Source organism: Paroedura picta, chromosome 7 (assembly GCF_049243985.1).
Source record: "Paroedura picta isolate Pp20150507F chromosome 7, Ppicta_v3.0, whole genome shotgun sequence".
Lineage (NCBI taxonomy): Eukaryota > Metazoa > Chordata > Lepidosauria > Squamata > Gekkonidae > Paroedura > Paroedura picta.
In genome coordinates, this window is record NC_135375.1 from 101,944,210 (window position 1) to 101,960,613 (window position 16,404).

Consider the following 16,404-nt stretch of genomic DNA (forward strand, 5'->3'; position numbering starts at 1 on the left):
CTACAGGAGCCAGTGGGGTGTAGTGGTTAAGAGCAGCGGAGAGCCAGGTTTGGTTCCCCGCTCCTCCTCCACGTGCAGCCAGCTGGGTGACTTTGAGCCATTCACAGTCCTGTTAGAGCTGTTCTCTCTGAGCTCTCTCAGCCCCACCTACCTCACAGGGTGCCTGCTGTGGGGAGAGGAAGGGAAGGCGATTGCAAGCAGCTTTGAGATCCTTCGGGCAATGAATAGCAGGGTATAAAAACCAACTCTTGTTCTTCTACAGCTTTCAGATAAATGTAAGGTACTCATACAGTAAGGTGTAAAACAATTCATTTGATTTATGTAGGCTCCCCCCTGCTTTTTACTTGGCCTTATAGTTAGAAATCCAACAGCTGAAGCAGCTCCTCGCACAAGTAAAATTACCTCCTGTTTATTTCTTTCTGTTTGGCAACTCGGCGCCCTGAGTGCTTGGCCACCAATATGTCAAGTGAACCAATTTGTGCATTTGATAAAGTTCAGAGGTTTTATGTCACAGCTCTGTGTTTGTGTGAAAGAGAAAGCCGCTATGCTTTGTGCAGAAATAATGCACAGGAGTATGTTATGACGGTGAATGGGTATTGTGAGCATTGAAGGCTGTTGGAAATGCCTGATTTAAATGTTCAAGGAAAAATTGTCAGTAGGGGGGGAGGGACTGGCAGGCGGGCGCACCATGCGTGTTCATTTGGGTGTTAGAAAGGGGGTCCAAACGAGAGCTAGTTAGAAACTGGATAGAAGAATGGGGTGAGAGCATGTGTCATTAGAAAGGATATTTCTTTATTTCACTATTTATCGTATGGCGTGGACAGGAGATCCTACAATTGCAGGATTCTCTGGGCAAAAGACATGCAGAGCTGGTTTTGCCATTGCCTACCTCTGCATTGTAACCCTCATTTTCCTTGGAGGTCTCCCATTCAAATACTAACCAAGGCTGCCCGTGCTCAACTTCTGAGATCTGACAAGATTGGTCATGCCTCGGCTATCTAGGTTAGGGCTCTTTATTTCACTTCAATTCTGTGAGGGCAAAACCCCCCCAAAAAAACTCTGCTGGTCTCTAGCCCGAATCATCATATATTTCCCTGCCTTTGTTGCCACAGACACCTGTGGCCATCACACACAAAGGCAGATTGGACTTTTATCCCTTCTCCTTGTTCCACCTGGAGAGCTGTTCATTTCTGGACATTCCTCCTCCATGGCAAATCTGTTGTTGGTGTAGTGCCAGCTTGGTGTAGTGGTTAGGAGGGCGGACTTCTAATCTGGCGATCTGCGTTTGATTCTCCATTCCCCCTCCACATGCAGCCAGCTGGGTGAGCTTGGGCTCGCCACAGCACTGAGAAAGTTGTTCTGACCGAGCAGGAATATCAGGGCTCTCTCAGCCTCACCTCCCTCACTGGGTGTCTGTTGTGGGGAGAGGAAAGGGTAGGGGATTGTAAGCCGCTTTGAGACTCCTTCGGGTAGAGAAAAGCGGCATATAAGAACCAACTCTTCTTCTTCAGTAATATCAGGGCTCTCTTAGCTGATAGCTTCTCTCAACCTGGAGCTGATAGCCCTAGACTTGGGAGTCCCACCCCAGCACTTGGAATGCAAGGCACAGCAGAGTGTGGGAAGGTGAATCTCTTCCAGGACAGAATGGACCCAGTCAGATCCCAGAAGCTAAGCAGGGCTGACTCTTATCTAGCATTTGGATGGGGGACCTGCAAGGATTTGGGCAGTAGTTCCTCCAAGGAACACCAGGAGTCATGGCACAGAGGCAGGCAAGGACAAACCACCTCCAGAAGTCTCTGGCCTGGCTGCCAGGCAATCCTTGAATCTCTTGGCCACACGATAAATGAATGAATGAATGAATGAACGAACGAACGAACGAACGAACGAACGAACGAACGAACGAACGAATGAATGAATGAATGATCTGGCTGGAGAGAAGCAGCGGATCCTCCATCGGAAGCTAGATTTTTCCAATCTGGACTCGGGTAGAGAGAGGCGAGAGAAAGCTGGAGCTGATGCACACGAAGACCTAAGACAGCATTTGACGCTCAGCTGTCTGCTGGAAACAGTCGGTCTGCTTTTCCTAACCCGCCACTCATTTTCCGCTAGAGCCAGAGCAGCAAAACCACCATGATCTATATCTTTTATTTAAGGCGGTTTTCTTCCACTCCCAAAGCAGCTCTATCTCCCAACAGGTGACTGAGGAGTGCTGACTCAGGTGTCGGCTCCTCACCACACCGAGACCTCTGTTAAATGAATATCACTGTTTTGTATTTCTCCGGGTCATATCTACGGGACCGCCTATGTTCTTATGCCCCCCCCCAAGGCATTACGCTCTGCAGTTATGAATCTGTTGGAGGTCCCTGGCCCAAGGGAGGTTTGCCTTGCCTCTACCAGGACCAGGGCCTTTTCGGTCCTGGCCCCAACCTGGTGGAATGAGCTCCCGGAAGAGCTTAGTGACTTGACAAAATTTTCTCAGTTCCGCAGGGCCTGCAAGAAGGAGCTCTTTTCATAGAATCCTAGAATCATAGAGTTGGAAGGGACCTCATGGGTCATCTAGTCCAACCCCCTGCACTATGCAGGACACTCACATCCCCAGGCCTTTGGCTGAGGCCAGGGCGGGTTAGATCTGGGCCCTTCGCAGACTCGCCAGGTCACCGAACACCCCTGGAGTTGCCCCCCGAGCAGATTCTGCTGAGTGGGAATTTTCGCTGCCCGGTGTGGGGGGGTGTTATAGGGGTTTTATTATTGTTTTAGGGGGATTTTAATGTTGGACTGTTTATTATTACCTGCTGTGGGTGGATGGATGGATAGATGGATGGATGGACGGACAGACGCATGTGCTTTGGGCCCCTCGTGAATCCGTGGATTCAGAGGTGGACGTGGACACTGGTAGTGATTTGAGCTCTTTTATTAGGATCCCAGCATGGTACAAGAAGGACTGAACCCACAACCCTCCCTCCCCCAAAAAACAACCCAACTTATATACACAGGCATTCGTCAGTTTCGGTTGTACCTGAACTGTAAGCTATGATCCTGCCTTGGACCTCCAGCAGGTCTACAGACACAACCCCAACAGTGCCCCACTAAGAAGGTCTGCTCCATGGGGCTTATTCCCAGGAAAAGCAATCTTTGGGGTTCCCTGCAGGAGACCAGCAGGACCAGTGCTGGGGAAAGGGCCCATGGAATCCGGGAAGCGATCTTTTAGGAATCAAGGCAAGGATCCCAGCCTCCAGGTGGAATTTTAAATTCCCCGGAATTACAGCTCATCTCCGGACTACAGAAAAGCGTTTCTCTGTGGATGCTTTGGAGGGTGGGCTCTGTAGCCTTGTAGCCCACTGAGATCCCTGGCTTGGGAGGGAGAAGGGGGAGGGAGAAGACCCGTTTTCTAAAAAACAGAGAGGAGCTACTCTTTGTTAATGGTCCTCTTTTGGATTATGGATATGACACAATCTATATGAACATGTGCACATGTAATGCAATGCTTTCCTACTTGACAAGGGAGTCTGTGGAACAAAGCAGAAATGAAAATCCAGCAGCACCTTAAAGATTAATAATGTTTATTTTAACATGGGCTTTTATGAGTCACCTCTTACTTCCTCAGATTATATGGTTATAGTCCTCTAGGGGCTGATTGTGAGGGAGGTAGGAGTTAAAACAGAATCTGAACCTTTCAAGTGTAAATCTTGTGGGGTAGAAAGGCTGGATATGAATCCAGGAATAAAGCTTCAAAGTGTGAGCTCTCTGTACGTCTGAAACAGAATAGCAGTTAGAAATAACTTGGTATGAGATCAGAGGTTCAAGTAGCTAAGCAAGGTAAAAAGGTATCAGTGATAATATACAGAAATTGGTATAAGATTATAGTCCGGTCATTCAAAATTTCTATAAAGTGGGTTCTGTATAGCTATTAGCACATGCAGTGACTAAGGAAACCCGAGTCTCTGTTTAAGCCAGGATGGCACATGGTGTTCAATTTGAATTTGGTCATCCTTGCTCTGTTACCATAAAGTTACTATGAAAAAAAAAAACCTCAGTAGAAGCCCTTCTTGTGCAATGGTGCAAGAAAATATATTGGCTAGGATGCAGATCACTATTTCTACTAATGCATGGGTGGCCAAACTGGCTCTCCAGATGTCCACGGATGACAATTCCCATGAGCCCTTGTGTCTTTTTGACCATTTTCTGACATAGCACCAGTTTCTTCCAAAACTCCCCTCACATTAATTAATTAATTAATTAAATTAATTTTCAAGTTTTTAGAACACCACTCCCAGAAACAACCGGCTTGTGTCAGTTTACCTAAATCTAAAATCCCATAAAACAGTAAAATATCCAAATGGGACCCAAGATGGCAGTAAAAAACACAACTGGGGAACCTAGACCATTCCGACCTTGACTCCCATATCCAATGGCCACCAATATTCCAGAGTGCAGCTACAAGATATGTCTTGGTGACTTTTACAGGCCCGTACAGGGAGCCTCTTGTGGCGCAGAGTGATAAGGCAGCAGACATGCAGTCTGAAAGCTCTGCCCATGAGGCTGGGAGTTCAATCCCAGCAGCCGGCTCAAGGTTGACTCAGCCTTCCATCCTTCCGAGGTCGGTAAAATGAGTACCCAGCTTGCTGGGGGGTAAACGGTAATGACTGGGGAAGACACTGGCAAACTACCCCGTATTGAGTCTGTCATGAAAATGCTAGAGAGAGTCACCCCAACGGTCAGACATGACTTGGTGCTTGCACAGGGGATACCTTTACCTTTACCTTTACAGGGAGGGAGCAGTTCTTCCGAGCCTGGCCCCAACCAAACACCAGGTGGTAAAGCTGCATCTTACAGGCCCTGCAAAATATTGGCCCTTAGCTCTTCCAGGAGCTCATTCCACCAGGTTGGGGCCCAAAAAGGCCCCATCTCTAGTCGAGGCCAGGCGCACCTTCCGGGGGCTGGGGACAACCTGTAGAGCGAAGAGCCCTGCGAGGGACATAAGAAGACACGGGGTCCGTCAGGTAAGATAATTTTCTCTGCAGTTAGGAAAAAAACCCCACAACTCTCAGAATTAATCCATTTTTTGGAAGATCCTGGCCCTAGCGTATTAGATGTTCCCACCAAAGACGTTGCAGAGTAAGATGGAACCAACCCTACTTCTTTACCGCCTTTGCTACTCCTTGCCCGTAAAAAACCCACTTTGACCGCCAGTTTCACTAAAGCAGAGAGCTGCACTTTCTATGGGGAAATGTATGGATAACGCTTCTAGTCTGGAAAGCCCATAAACTCAACAGTGCAATTGATGTGCTGCTTGTATTTCACTTCTCATGAGCACCAACTCAGTCCTGGAGACAAGAGGAGCAAACAGCTTTCAGCAAAAGGCACTTAAAATGCTAGACGAGTAGTATAAATAGCTGTGCATATGAGTCATTGAGAGAAGTACTAGAGAGAGAGGTGGATGGATGGATGCCTGCACAGTGCCGTGGTTGACATTGCTGACCATCTTACTGCTGTGAAATGTGCAAACAGCAAGCGGAATCCCACTTTGGTTGTTTTACTAAACCCACCTATAAAGCAACCAAAGTTTGCTCTGTCGAAGGTCCAAGATGGAGTTGTCCAGGTCAGGGATCCCCAACATTCAAAGCTTGTGGGAATGCTGAGAAGGGGTGGTGGGCGCAAACACAAAATGGCCACCCTGGGAGGAAGAGCCACTGAAAGAGAGGATGCCCATGTGTAGAGAACAAGAGGAATAATTTTAAAAAATACATTGGGAAATAGGAGGGAGAGAGTTTGAAATCATCGCAGTGGCATCTGCCCCTAATCTACACAGCTGATCCAATTTCCAAAGGCCAATCAGAAACCTTTCTGGGTGGGAGATCCACCTGGCCCCACCCACTAAAAAAAAAGCACTCTGTCCCAAGGAGAGTCCCACAGGCAGCACCTTGGGGACCTCTGCTCTAGACACAAAATATCTGAGCCTGGACACTACAGCTTGTAGTACATTTATTTGCCCCCCTTCTGGCTAGAAAGTCACACCAAGCAGAAGCGGAATGAATTAAAGAGTTGTTTATGGACGAAAAGCCCCGAATCTCACTGCAGATAGTGAAATTTTGCACCTACATGATTCAATCCTGTCAGCGGAATATAAAAATATTTTTAACCTCGTGTCGTTTTAATTATCATTATCAAAAAATAATTTAAAAGGACACAGTTTACTGTTTATACCCATTAGAACTTTAAAGTTTAATTTCTGCACTCTGATCTGTGACCGTATCCATACATTTGAACTTTGAGCCTGGACAAGTAGAGTTGCTTCCACTGTGCACCTGATGCTTAACCCTGGGCAAATCTCTCTCTCATTCACAGTTGACTCTCCGGGAATTAGGTCTGTCAGTGACTCATCCGGCAGGATCCTTCTGAAACTGCATGAGAGAAGGCCCACAAAATACTTTCCACACACACAAACACACACACACTAAAAGGGGGGGGTTGCCAAAAATGAGTAAGAATATTTCCCCTTGAGCTTAAAAAACAAGGATGTGTCACCAGATGCTTTCTCATGGCTTGCACTGCTTCTGATTGGTCGGAAATGAAGGGTGGGGGAGGGGACCCCTTCCTCTGTAGTACCCTTCCCAATGCAGAACTTAGATTTGAACTCCAAACAGCCGGGGAATCATTCCCCAATGGAACTCACAGTTACCTTTTTGTGTAAGGGCTAAACTGGGCTTGTCGGACGTCAGAATTCAGGATTACATTTGATACAGCTTTTAGCCAGAACATTGTCAGAGATCAGATCAACTGATGTTGGTAGTTTTACTTTAGGTCTGCTGTTGGGTGGCTCCAAAACTGGGAAGGGGATGTGAAGCCACATTCCCAGTTTAAATCTTCCTCTTTGCCAGTGCTGTAGAGGGAAAGAATGTAGGTATTGTTTATATTCTGTAAAAAGAAAGGGCATTTACGCACAGTGGGCAAAATAGCGTGATACACACTGTATGTTCAAGCGCAAAAGTTTGTAGCGTCTCACCGACATTCCTCACCTCAGAGCTGTCTCACTTCTTCCAGCCTGTTTCTCCCGCGTCCTGTGTTCCTCGCCCACTTCCGGAAAAGCAAGCTGGCAATCACTTTGGATAACCAATCCCCTCTTGGCTTGTTGCCTTTAAAGTTCCGCTGTTTGCCGGGAATAATATATTTTAAAAATTACCATTATTTGTTTAAACGCCTACCCACATATTCATTGAGCCATTGGGTTGTGGAACTTGAATTTATTTCATAGAATCATAGAATCATAGAGTTGGAAGGGACCTCCTGGGTCATCTAATCCAGAGATAGTCAACCTGTGGTCCTCCAGATGTTCATGGACTACAATTCCCATGAGCCTCTGTCAGCTGTTTGCTGGCAGGGGCTTATGGGAATTGTAGTCCATGAACATCTGGAGGACCACAGGTTGACTACCCCTGATCTAGTCCAACACCCTGCACTATGCAGGACACGCACATCCCTATCGCTCATCTGCTGTAACCTGCCACCCCCTTGAACCTTCACAGAATCAGTCTCTCCGTCTGATGGCTATCCAGCCTCTGTTTAAAAATGTCCAGAGATGGAGAACCCCCCACCTCCCAAGGAAGCCTGTTCCACTGAGAAACCGCTCTAACTGCCAGGAACTTCTTCCGGATGTTTAGACGGAATTTTTTTAAAATTTCTTCCCATTGGTTCTGGTCTGTCCCTCCGGGGCAAGAGAGAACAACTCTGCTCCATCTTCTATATGGCAGCCTTTTAATTACTTGAAGATGGTTATCGGATCCCCTCTCACTATCTTTAGACAGATGAAACATAGTGCGAATCTCCATGCCCACATGACACACCCACGCAACACCTGAATAAAGCTTCCCAGAAGCACACCTGCCAGCCATTTCTCTTTGTCTGCTTCATTTGGGCGGCTGCTTAGTGAACAAGGTGACAATGGAGAATCTCTTTTTTGCCCAGAGAAACAAAGCTGCTTATCAGCTCACTCCTCCATCTAGGGTTTGCCAGCTCTGGTTTGGGAAATGCCTGGAGGCTTTGAGGGTTGGAGCTGGCAGGATTTGGGACAGGGAGATACCTCAGTGGTATATAATGCTATGGAGACCACCCTCCAAAGCAGCCCTTTTCTCCAGGGGAACTGATCTCTTTAGAATCATAGAATCATAGAGTTGGAAGGGGCCATACAGGCTATCTAGTCCAACCCCCTGCTCAACGCAGGATCAGCCCAAAGCATCCTAAAGCATCCAAGAAAAGTGTGTATCCAACCTTTGCTTGAAGACTGCCAGTGAGGGGGAGCTCACCACCTCCTTAGGCAGCCTATTCCACTGCTGAACTACTCTGACTGTGAAAAATTTTAGTCTGGAGATGAGCCGTAATTCCAGGAGATCTCCAGGTCCCCCCTGGAGGCTGGCATCCCAGTCTCCATCTAAAGGAAGCCTTCTTTTGTAAGAGAACCGAGGTGTGGGGAAGCCACCTATTATTGGGGTAATGTCTGCAGAAATATACAGCGCTTGTGCAGCACAGTGATGCATTGGAAAAGAACAGGGCTAGTCTCGGAGCGCTTTCCCGGGAGTGAGCCCCCTTGAATGAACTTGAGACGGATGCTGAGCAGACTTGCTTGGGATTACTCTGAGTGCTGCGGATCAGGAAGCCAGCAGTTCAGCCGGGCCGTGCTCAACCCCCACAGCTGCAGAACGGGGATGATAATACTGACCTATTTACAGGGCTTTTGTAAGGATTGCTGTAATTATGCATATGAACGATTTTGAACTCTCTCTCTCTCTCTGATACACGCAAAAATCCCCTTTTAAGTGCTTGGGATTTTACGCCAGTATTCTTGCTATGACCTCTTGCAGAGAACCATGGGGGGTGTGGCTTGCTGAGGTTACTGAGTGGCCTCTCCCTAGGACACCCCCTCACCGCCTTATTGAGGTCTTTTGAAACCATCCCTGACCCTTCCCTGTTTAGAATCCCGGGATTGCAAAGTAACCTTCTGGGCCTTCCAAGGATGCTTCTCCTTGGAATGTTCCCTTCTTGGGCTTATTCCTCTGTTGGAAGAGGCCCAGACTTGGCCCAGACTTGGCAAGCGACCGATGATTCATTCAATTGCCAGGCCGACATGACTTTGAAACTGGCACAATCAGACAGTGCACCTCTCTGCTTAAAGCAAAGATACGGAGCATGCAGCAAAAGGTGATTCGCATTCAGATGTGTGGGGTCTGTGGCGTGCTTAGCCGGTTTGTTAACTTGGGGGCAGCTCAGAGGTGGGCTGAGTTCAGAAGGGCCCAATCCAGCAACAGCGCCAAGACACTCTGCTCTCTCTGGAGACCCGGCTCCTTCTGTGGCTGAGCCCAGGGGCAGCCAGAGAATCCTGGGGGGGAGGCTCAAGGCTGCTCAGGACAGCATGGCTCCCACCACCTGTTGCAGCTTGATAGGGCTCTAAACTGTGGCATCCCCCCCCCAATCAAGTGATGCCCATTGCACGAGCCATGGCTGTCATACCCCAGGTACACCGCTGCATAGGATTAGGACCTGGGTTCGAATCCACCCTCTGCCACCTAGCTCGTTGAGGGAGGGTCATTCAGTCTCTCCCTCTCTTGTCTTGCCCTTCTTTAACGGGGTTGTGGTAAGGATAAAATCGGGTGAGAGAGACATCAGCTTCCACGTAGGAAGGGCAAGGCACAAATCAACAAATAGGGAGCTACACGAACATGAAGTGCCGGGTCAGTGGTAAGGCAGTTTAGGCCCCTGCTCAGGGCAGTGATGAGGCAGTTTAGGCCCCTGCTCAGGGCAGTGGTGAGGCAGTTTAGGCCCCTCCTCAGGGCAGCAGAGATCCTATGCCAGGAGAAGCAGCATCAAGCTCTGGGCTCTCTTCCTCCTCCCACATGGCCGGTTTCTCTGACAATCGGTGTCTGCCCTACATTTGCCACCTCTCCTCCTTTGGAGGTTTTCACGTAGAGGCCAGCAGGTGACTGTTGGACGACGATGCTGATTCCATGAATTGACACAAACCGCAAGGGGGGGAGGCAGCCATTTTCACTGACAGATGAAGAGGAAAAAGGCCGGAGCATCAAGCTGGTTCCTCCCTGAGGATTTGGGGATGTGGCGGGAGGGGGAGCCTCCTCCACGGTCACTCCGATGTTCTGACTCAGAGGGACCAAGCAGCCTTTTCCCCTCGAGAACGAGGATGACTCATGGGGGGGGGCCCTGTGCGGTTGATGGAAGTGGGACATTACAGCCTCCTGTTCAGCATCACAAATCTTCTTGGCATCTGGTGCGACCGCCACTGTCTGATCCAGCTCAGGGGTCTTCAACCTGCAACCCATCCTGAGCTTTTTCTGCACAGCCCCCCAACCTGCTTGCCTTTCTTGCCCCAAAATACGATCGCAACATTGCCTGGCTGGCTATTAAGAGGAGAGGCTTCCCCACAGGAAGTTGTGTTTTGTTTATTTTGCAAAGTAACCATTGTATTCATCACATGCCCTAATTAAGTATGTGATTTCCCTGTAATCGCTGTGGCTTCATAGGAAGATTTATTCTGCAGATGATGTTTGATCGTATCTCTTAAGCACTGCTCCTCATACTGTATGTGCTGTTTGAGATTCTGGTCAATGAGCCTAAGAAATGAACGCATACATTCAACAGCAACACAGAATCAGAGGATCAGAGAGTTGGAAGGGGCATACAGGCCCTCTAGTCCCACCCCCTGCTCAATGCAGGATCAGCCTCAAGCATCCAGGATACGTATCTGTCCAGCCGCTGCTTGAAGGCTGTCAGTGAGGGGGAGCTCACCGTCTCCTTAGGCAGTTGATTCCAATGCTGAACTACTCTGACTGAAATGTTTTCCCTAATATCTAGCTGAGATCATTCTACATGTAGTTTAAACCCATTACAGCAGGTCCTCTCCTCTGCTGCCAACAGGAACTGCTCCCTGCCCTCCTCCGAGTGACAACCTTCCAAATACTTAAGACAGCCATCATGTCCCTTCTCATCCTCCTCTTCTCCAGGCAGAACATCCCCAAGTCGTTCCGCTTTTCCTCACAGTGCTTGGTCCCCAGGCTCTGGATCGTTCTCATTGCTTTCCTCTGGACTCTCTCAGCTTGGTGTAGTGGCTAGGAGTGTGGACTTCTAATTTGGCATTCTGGGTTCGATTCTGCACTCTCCCACATGCAGTCAGCTGGGTGACCTTGGGCTCGCCACAGCACTGATAAAACTGTTCTGATCAAGCAGTGATATCAGGGCTCTCTCAGCCTCACCCACCCCACAGGGTGTCTGTTGTGGGAAGAGGAAAGGGAAGGTGACTGTAAGCCGCTTTGAGCCTCCTTCGGGTAGAGAAAAGCATCTTCTTCTTCTTCTTCTTCTTCTTCTTCTTCTTCTTCTTCTTCTTCTTCTTCTTCTTCTTCTTCTTCTTCTTCTTCTTCTTCTTCTTCTTCTTCTTCTTCTATTTTGTCCATGTCCTTTTTTGAAGTGAAGCCTTCTGAAGTGAACTGCATACAGGTCTGACCAATGCAATATATCATGGGACTATGACATCTTGTAATTCTTATGTGATGCCTCTAATGGCTACAGCCCAAAACTGCATTGCCTTTCTTTATCGCTGCATCACGCTCCTCATATTTAGCTTATAGTCCACTAGTACTCCAAGATCTTGTTTGCACACACTGCTACCTAGAGGTGTATCCTCCATCCAGTATGCTGGATTCTCATTATTGTGACCCAGATGTAGAACTCTGCATTTCTCCTTATTGAATTGCATCTTGTTCTCATTTGACCACTTTTCCAGCTTGTTCAGATCTCCTTTTACTCTAAAGCTCCTGAGGTGTTCACTGCTCCTCCCAATTTGCTTTTTCTGGTCTCCATAGTTCCTTCTGTCAGCCCCCTCTTGATTCTATCCTTTTGGCCATTCTGGGTACCCATACCAGTGAGTTACTTTACTCTCCTTCTCCATGTATTAATGCTAGGGATGCCAGCCTCCTGGTAATCCCCCGGAATTACACTTCATCTCCGGATTGCAGAGATCAGTTTCTCCTGGAGAAAATGGCTGTTTTAGAGGGTGGACTCTGTGGTCTCATACCCCAAGAAGATCCCTGTCCTCCTCAAGCTGCACTTCCAAATATCCAGGAATTTCCCAACTTGAATCTGGCAACCCTACTTCTTCTATCTCCTGCCAGTGACCATTTCTACGCTAGTGCTATTGTTCAGATTTGCATTTTTAAAGGGTCAACCTTTTTTGTCCGTTTCCACACTAAAATTTGCTTCTTCAGGTTCAGTCCTGAATCTCCCCCTCACTTGCCCAGCAGTAAAGGAATCCCCAGAAAACCCGATTTCATCTTTTCAAGTGGGGTCCATCAGAGATTAATTCAGGGTTGTCCAGTGCGGAAATGCTTGCAATCAGGTTTTCCACACACCCACAATTTTAAGTCATTTGGGAATGCTCCTTTCCTCCCCCTCCCTTCCTCCCTTCTGAAAAACCTGCATTTTGTAAAAAAGTGATTGCGTTAAAACGCTGTTTCTAAAAATACAGTCTTGAAGCCTTACACAGCAGCATTGTAATGTTATAACTCAGGGTTTAAAAAAAAAACATCCAGGAGACTTTGGGGGAGGGGATCAAGGGTGCAGAATGGTGGGATTAAGAGGTGCAACAAAAACAAAGGTGCAAACAGGCATCATTTTTGCAAAAAACACATTTCTTGAAATGGGGAAGGGAGTGAAGCATGATGGGAGGCTACCAAGTCACCATGTTGAAGGCTGTTTATGTGTATAAGGAAGATAAATCCACTGTGTGAAACCGGGACAGGAGATGTCTAGCCTGGGGATACAAAGTGTTTTGCATACTGAGCCTTTCCGGAGGCTCTGCCCATCAAGGTTCCTCCACCAAGGTTATCGGGGAGCATGCTGCCGCCGGCAAAAGCATTCTTCCTTCCTCAACCAGAGCTGGTTGCCCTGAACTTCTTGCCTTGCTTGCTTCTACGTCTCCTTCTCCGCTCGCTCCAGCTTCGAGTCTTCTCATGTGTCTGCAATTGCTGGAGCTGATGAGTGGCCCCTTGGATTGAGAGAGAAGGAGGAGTCTCTTAGCAGGGGAGCTTATGAGATTCCCCTTCCCACGTCTTCTTCCAAGTTCCCCTCCCCTGGGGGCTGCCATTTTGCTCTTCGTGACTGAGGCTTAGTTGGCAGGCGTGCTTTATATGCACACACTTGCATATTATAATTTGAACTTCGTAGCATCTCCTCTGCTCCAGGTAAGAGGCTGCCCTTTCCTTTGTATCTTCCCCTTTTTGGAGGGCCAAAAAGTATTAGCGTGTGTGGATTTAAACCTCAAGGCTGTGTTTTTATTAAGAAATGAATTTCATCATATTTAATGTACTTAGGGTGGCAACCCTGCCATCTGGTAGGTCAGCTTCATAATCCATTTTTTAAAAAAATTCTTCATAGGCTGTGCATATGGCACAATACTCCTCAGACTTGTAGGGGATAGAGAGGCAGGGGTCTCTTCCCTTCTTCGTCAAAATGAAAATCCCCAGCTAACAGCAACTAAAGTCGAATGGGTTCGATGGAAAAGGGAAGAGTCAGGCCCCTAAAACTTCCCTTTCCCATCAAATCCACCTCACTTCAGTGGCTACTTGCTGGGGATTTTCATTTTGACATTCACAACATGAAAACTTTCCTTCTTTTCTTTTCATATTTTTATTCAAAGATTCTATCAAAACTCTGCAACTGCGGTTCTGCTAAAAATTCTTTAAAAGGATGCTTGCAAAAGAAAGGGTTGTTTCGAACAAAAGGAAAAATGGACTAGTTACTTCTTTGTTTTAAACAAGAATAAAGCAGTTTGCCTGATGTGTCTTGAAACTCTCTCCGTATTAAAGGAGTACAATGTTAAAAAGCACTTTGAATCTGCTACTCTGTATATCAGGGAGAGATGTGAGTGACTAAGATAAAGTCTGATGGAGCATTGTTAGGCAGAATCACAAAACTACGACTCACTTACTTTGGCCATGTCATTCGATCCAACTCAGTGAAGAAAGCGGACAAAGGGCACGGTGGTTTGACATGATCAGAATGGACACAGGCCAGAATATTGCACCGCTGAGGGAGACTGTGTAGGATGGGATCACCAAGAGTTGGACATGACTGAATGGCTGACAACAACAACAACAAATGCCCCATGATGTCCTGAATTAAACCGTGCTGTAGGGGAACGGGGGGTACTGTAAGGCAGTGGTCCCCAACCTATTTATCACTGGGGACTGGTCAACATTTGACAATTTTACTGAGGCCCGGGGGGGGCAGTCTTTTGCCGAGGGACATCGCCGCCGCCTGAGCCCCTGCTCCACTTGCTTTCCCACCCGTGCCCCTGACTTCCCGCTGCCCGTTGGGGGGTGCTGCTAGCAGCACCTGTGCAGTGCCATGCCGAGGGGGAGCCCCAGCCATGGCGGCCGCTGGAGAGCACCAAAGGTGAGCTGGCGGCAGAGTAGCAGGGCAGCCCCCGAGGCAGCAACCAGGGAGGAAGATGAGGAGCAATCACGGCCTGGTACCGAATCATCCACGGACCAGTGCCGGTCCCCGGACTGGGGATTGTGGACCACTGCTGTAAGGGAAAGGGGGGATATGAAGAGCCTGGACTGAGACAACTGAAAAGGGGAACACACGAAGGGCCTGGAATTTGGGCTGAGGCAACTGAAAAAGGGGGGACATGAAGGGCCTGGACTTTTCAGGTCCCTCAGTAACCAAATGTATTTCTGAAGACTCCAGACCTGCTTGTTTCCTTCTCACTCACCATGGCCCTATGAGGTTAGATAGGTATGCAGGGGTTTTGTTAGAGACAAAACCCTCCATGCGCTCAGTGGGAGTTAGAAAGCAGAGAAAAATGGGGAAGAAGCAGCCGGAAACTGGGGTGGATTGGCAAGAGGACATGTGGAGGGGAGGGAGGGAAGAGAACTGACACCTCGTCATCTCAAGATGGTAACATGGAAACAGATTGCCAAGAGCTCCAGATGAATCTCTCCATCCCGGATGAGTGAGCAACACGACGACAGATGAGCCGCTCTGTTGTTAAATGCAAATGAAGGCACCCGGGGACCGCTAATCCCGACACACACATCTTATGCTGATGGGTTCTGAATCGCTGTAACCATTCAAGAAAGCTATCCCAGGGTCAAATGAAACAACACACTGGAAATGTCCAGTTGGTGTTCTGTACCCATGGCGGGTGGGGGTGGGGGAGGCAAATGCAATGCTAGCAATTATTAGGAAGGGACCATATATATATTTGTGTGTTTTCCAAAAGCACTATAATGCCATTATATACATTTGCCATTTAGAATATTGTGTGTTCTTCTAGCTATGGGGTGGTGGCGAACTATTTTCCTTTGGAAGAGAAGACTTCAGAATTGGAGGAGGGAATTTATCATTTAGGGGGAAAGATGCTGGCTAAAAGGGACATACTTCAGATTTATGAATCATCAGTGGGTTGGATCCGTGGGTTCAGAGACCAGGGTTGAGTCTGCATTTTGCTTTTTATCCACCCCCAGGCCGAATAAACCCCTCCCCTCTGCACTGAATTCGATTTCCATTTTGATTTTGGGCACTTTAGATTTTCCCTCTGCAACATGCATGATTGATCTGCGGTGACCCTACCTTTCTCCTGCGATGTCCAGGACCAGATATGAGTTGCGATATTTGAAGAACCAGCTTTTAAAGCTATCAGTATAAGCATAGATTTCTGCTTTTTGAGAATTAACTTTCTACTCCGTGCCTCCAACGCTGACATAGCAAAGCAGTCTTCCCTGATTGGCCATGGCATCAGTTCAAAGACTTCCTGGTTCCCAAGATTTATTTTTGCCCTGTTTTAAAGTGACTGCGCTCTAGAAGCCCACACTTCTCTCAGCAGAGATTGGCCTTTTGGATTTATTTCCCTCTCCTCGTTCATTGTGAATGCTGCTGTCTCCAATCCAATCCTCCCCCCCCCCCTCATTCAGGAAAAGAAATAAAGATCCTCCTGCTGTACTTGGCTCCCCTTCCCACTCTGAGCTTCCCCAATCAACTGAAAAATACTTTCTGTTTCAATTTGGAGGGGGTGGGGGAATGATAGGAAGAAGGAAGACCTGGGTTCAAATCAATCTGAATTCAGCAGGACTGACAATGGCAAAAACAGAGTAAGTGCATAATCAGCCTAGGCCACTGGGAGTTCATTTCAGCTCTTTATTGTGAAGGTACAAGGACTGAAATTGGGCTAGAGAAACCCCACGAAAACCCCAACTTAGATACAATACAGCACAACAGATCTTGCCACCGGTGCACACTATCGGTCAGTTTCACTTTAAACTGACTGGATCTGGCAGTAGGGATCTAGCTGCGCATTGGCTGATTACAGTGCAGGATTGTGATCCTGCCAAGGTGCTCAAGCTC